This window comes from Rosa rugosa, chromosome 6 (assembly GCF_958449725.1).
Source record: "Rosa rugosa chromosome 6, drRosRugo1.1, whole genome shotgun sequence".
Lineage (NCBI taxonomy): Eukaryota > Viridiplantae > Streptophyta > Magnoliopsida > Rosales > Rosaceae > Rosa > Rosa rugosa.
The window spans coordinates 26,922,150-26,927,012 of record NC_084825.1 but is presented as its reverse complement, the minus strand read 5'-3'; the positions used below and the strand labels follow the sequence as shown (position 1 = coordinate 26,927,012).

The following is a 4,863-nucleotide window of genomic DNA, read 5'->3' as shown; positions in this document are numbered from 1 at the left end:
TACGACGCAAACAACCAAACAGAAATGCTACTACTTAAGGTTTGTAGACCATCTATCACTAACCAGACCTGGGAACTCCTTCCAGCTCCAAAGCTACCACCATCTGGAGACCTCCAGATCCTCCCTCAGAAGCAACTGACATGCCTGAGTCGGAACCAGCACAAGCAGAGACCGCCGGGGACGGCTTAGGAGTATTTCTCTTCCCACGAGGTCTTCCTCTCTTCTTGTACACCTTTGGGGCTGAGGTAACAATCACGTCAACCAACCCTTCAGAAGAAATATCAAGCCCGAGATTTTCCGGTTGAAGACCCATCGGAACTAAAGCCAAACTATGCTTTGCTTTCTTACCATCCGACTGAAGCTCTTCTTCCCTCTGTCGTCGCACACCAACAAGTTGGGGGTTGGCAGAAGTCCCCTCCGAAATGAGCGCCTCAGCATCGAGGGTAACTATATTAATCACACAAAAGAAAACAAAATAAAAACTAAACTAACACTAAGAAAAACATCAACAAAAGAAAAAGAGAAATAAGATGGAAGGACATAGAGGATAGAAGAGTGCGTTGCAATCCTAAAACGAAATTTATTTGGGGGGTTTTTGGTTTTTAACGAAAAATAAATAGAAAATAAAGAAAGCAATTCAAGATTTTTTTTGGGTTTTGAAAATATATGGATGAAGCTGTTAGGAACTCAGAAATCCACCACCAAAACATGCTTGAGACAAATTTATCATCCTAGTTTCAATTACTAAGTCGTAAAAAAGGTTTCAATCAAGAACAAACCATGAACGCATGCATAAGTTCTTATTACTTCCCTAAATTACTTAAGCAAGATGAACGCAACATTGCTAAGCCTTTAGAATAAACAATCAAGGTATAGAATGCTATCCTATCAACAATTTATTCTAAGCATTAATCACACGTGGAAGTTTGATCGAAACAAGAATCCAATACTAGTGTGGAACTCCTACCTAGCATGCAATTCCCATTATTTGATTTGGTCTATTGTCCTATAGACTTTGCTACCTTTGAAATAAATATGGTTAACCGTTTAGGAGATTAAAATACCTATTTCTACCCCCACTCACATGATCATAATATTTTATGTGAGCATTCATAAAACATAAACATGTGAGAGAGTTATCTGTAAACCAAAACCAAATAAACAATTTCACAACAAAACAATCACGAAACTAAGAATCAAAATATTGTCAAAACATGTCTTAGGGCACTAGGCCAAAAAAGCTAGCAGACAACGGACCAAATTCGTTGTGTGATTTGGACGATCTCCGTTGTGTATCGGAGCGTTGTGTGATGAAAAATGGCACAACGGTGGAAACCCGTTGTATGAAACACAAACAGTCAACACTTATTTGGTTAAAACTGTTGTGCCTTCTCTCGGCATATGGCAGCCACAGTTGCCGCGCAGTCATGCTGTGCGTGGCATGTGCATCCTTCAGACAACAGAACTTGTTCCAAAGCTGTTGTTGGAAAGCCTAGTCAGACAACAGTTTTTTTAATTTCACCGTCGTTTGATATACCATCACACTTCAGTTGTGCAGTATGCTTGTTGTGTGAATTGGTTTTGGACAATAGAGTTTAGTTTTTACCGTTGTGTGATTGTAATGAATGCATTGTGTGAATGGCCTAATTTTTTGTATTCAAACAATGTTGAATTGTCACACTATAAAACTGTTGTACAATCATTTTCATTTTCTATATTAATTTTGTGCACAATAATGCTCCATTTTACCTAATGAATGCAATCAATTGGAAAGAAAACACATTACAAACCATTAAATGAGTAATCCAACCCATTCTATATACATCAAATGTTAAAAGGGAGCATTTCTCAATCATCCAAGCCAACATTAAAAGAAAAAAAGTATTCTAATACATGCCCATCTACTTGGGATATCCAAAACTTATACAAATTATTCCAAAACAAGATAGCATTCTAGTGCCATGCCATTATCAATATCAATAAACCATAAAAAATTAATATGATTATTGATAAAAATATGAGCAGCTGCTGCATGTGAATATTATATGCCAGTAGAAGCAGAAAATGGTGCACCCCTCAATATTTTCCCTCTCTTTTGCAGAATCTAGAATGAGTCTGTAAAGCCTTCTTACTAGCTTGAGGATCTCAGTTATCTGGAAAAGCAAGAGGATAGGCTGGATTAATATAGAACTTTAATTTGTACATGTACGCACAATTGGGACTTTCAAAGTGATACTACTATGTTAGTTAAGTCCACAACCTATGTTATTAGCTGAAGCAAAACAAAATACAAATGTCCAAAAACAACTTTAAGATGCATCCTAGCAAAATTTTATACATTCTGCAAAAACTGACCAAAAATTTGACCCTTTATATTCTGGTATTGGAGATCTCACAGAATGTGAGCAGATGATTATCACATTGCAAAATATCTAAACTCATGTTAATCTAAAAATGCAGCAAGTAGAATACATAATACAATAAGCTGGAACAATTTAAAGTGGAACTCAATTCATGTGGTCATTTTAGAGCTGAAGACACTAAGGGAAAACAATAAAGGGCTCTAAAACGACCTCTTTATATTGCAAGCAGAGATATAATACAATCTCCTCATAATACTTGCTTTCATGTCCTTATACTAACTCATGAGTTATGTGTAAGGAGACTGTACGTTATCAATATAGCAGCAATAACACAAGGAGACTGCAAATTTCCAGAAATTGAAGCAACTTACACCAAACACTGCTCTTCTCATGGGCCCATTGTATTTGATTTGGACATTGACTGTTGTAGCTAGTCACAACTGCTATACAAGAAACATCAACAGATAGTACCTTGCCCACCTCAAGATTTTTCTGTACAACTAGCATCAATGGAGAAAGCCAAAAAAATTCTAAGATTAGTCCAAGTCCAACTAAGGGATTACTAGCTAGATTGGCCAAGAAAGAAACATTATTCCAAGATTTTTCAACAAAAGTAGCAGAAGTTTGTCCTTTTTTTTAGCATTTCTAATAGAACATTTTACGATTTGCAAAGAATGATGCTGCAAAGAGCCTTTTGTATCTCCCACTTTTCTGAATGTCCTATGCATCTCCATTTTTACCATCACTGAAAAGTTTTATGAAAGAGTATTCTTGAAAAGAGAGATTAAGATTTTGCTAGTTTTGTTCAAGAGACAATGTAAGAAGTTTATTTTGTCATGCAACAAAAGAAACTACAAATACTTTTAGTTTAGGATTTGAGGTTAAATTTAGAGCAAAAAGGGAGAGAAGAAAAGAAGAAAACTAGAGAGGTGATTTGATTTAGCAAATAGATAAAACCACACATTTAAATTGACATCTAACAACTAAGAACCGACGGAACATATTTGTAGAATCTGTGGCAAAATGCGTCAAGAAATGCTTACCAGATCCACCTGCAATTATAAATGCAAGCCCTTGGCCAGATAGCTTCTGTCTTAGAAAACCCTACAGTACATTAACATTGCAATCAGATAAACAAAGAAAAGACATGGAACTTTGAAAACAAATGAAGGAGACAAAATAGAAAAAAAACAAAAGAAATTAATTAATGGTAGAAGCATGCTCAGGAAAAAAAAATGAAATATTTCAAAAACACCCAGTATCTTACCTCTGCACCAGGAATAATATTACGAGCCCTTTGGTCAACTGTATTACTGACTTTAACATCATTAATGAAACAAAGGAATGCATCTGGCTACAAAATTTACCAAACACAGAATGCACACAACCTGTATGAGTGAAATATCAGAAGGAGAATCTGGCTTTTGGTGTTATGCCAGTAAATCAAACTGAGGGACTTTCACAAATGCAACTAGCTATGAAAGCTTGTTCATATTCCCTTCCAGATCTCAGCAAGAACCTCACTTAAATGTCAGTCAAAGTTATTACTATCTAGTTTATAAGATTTAGCTGTTGTTGCTGCAACTAAAATAAGACATAAATGAAAAACTGATTTGCTATATTTTTCTAGTGAAATTAATGTTACCTCATAAGCTCAACTTCAAACTCACAACCAATTCAAATCAAGCAAAAACTAACTCTTAACAGGTTCTTATGTTGTCTTCAGAGATAAAGACTTGAAAACTAATCACCCACACACAACTTGCACAAACTGAAAAGAGAATGATCAAACTAAACTAATAAATAAAGAAGTTGAGAACTTTATCACTATGAGAATTGAGGTCAACAAGCCTAAAAATTAATTTATGTTTCATAATAATTCCAGTTTTTTTAATAATTAGTACAACCCCAATGAAATTATTAAAAAAACTGGAAGCTTAAAGGGAGGGGCACAAGAATGACTATGTTTTTCTGAGAAACCAGGCTTGTAATTTCCACCGTACAACTGGGAAGATTTGGAGGGATGAATAGCAATTCACCATTCTCTAAATGTCATTGAGCATTTGCTTGCGCTTCCCAAGCTTAGAGGTGGAGTTCCAACACAGGAGCAAGTAAAACTTTGACCCTATTAATTTGTTCCATTAAAGGTTTTAGCTGTACATACATCCCCATCATTTTATCAATTCAAAGAGAATGGTGGCAGTAGAATACATTAGAGCAGACAATAACAAGCAACAAACAAAAAAGATGTTAGACCCTCAGACCAAAAAAAAAAGAAAGGTGTTAGACCAAGAATACCATCCCGTACTGCAAATAAACACCAAGTGCAGTCTAGCTAAATGAATGTCATTGTCTACATATAAGGCCATTGATGATCGAATACTCATAAAGGGAACCATGTGAACAAACCAACGACTGCAAATTGAAAAAAAGAAAAGAATCCCATTAAACATCAATCAAGGAAACACGGTATCCTGAATTACAAATTGATGAGACAATT

At 35.4% G+C, this 4,863-nt stretch overlaps 1 long non-coding RNA gene across 1 annotated transcript; it reads right to left on the bottom strand.

Annotated features, from left to right (window-relative positions):
* Nucleotides 1-2,046: 2,046 nt before the first annotated feature.
* Nucleotides 2,047-3,689, bottom strand: LOC133714659 (uncharacterized). Its single transcript, XR_009848780.1, has 4 exons — nucleotides 3,631-3,689; nucleotides 3,407-3,467; nucleotides 2,735-2,863; nucleotides 2,047-2,153 (listed from the first exon to the last, which is right to left on the bottom strand). It is a non-coding gene; the product is annotated as an uncharacterized LOC133714659 (long non-coding RNA).
* Between the last annotated feature and the right edge of the window lie 1,174 nt (nucleotides 3,690-4,863).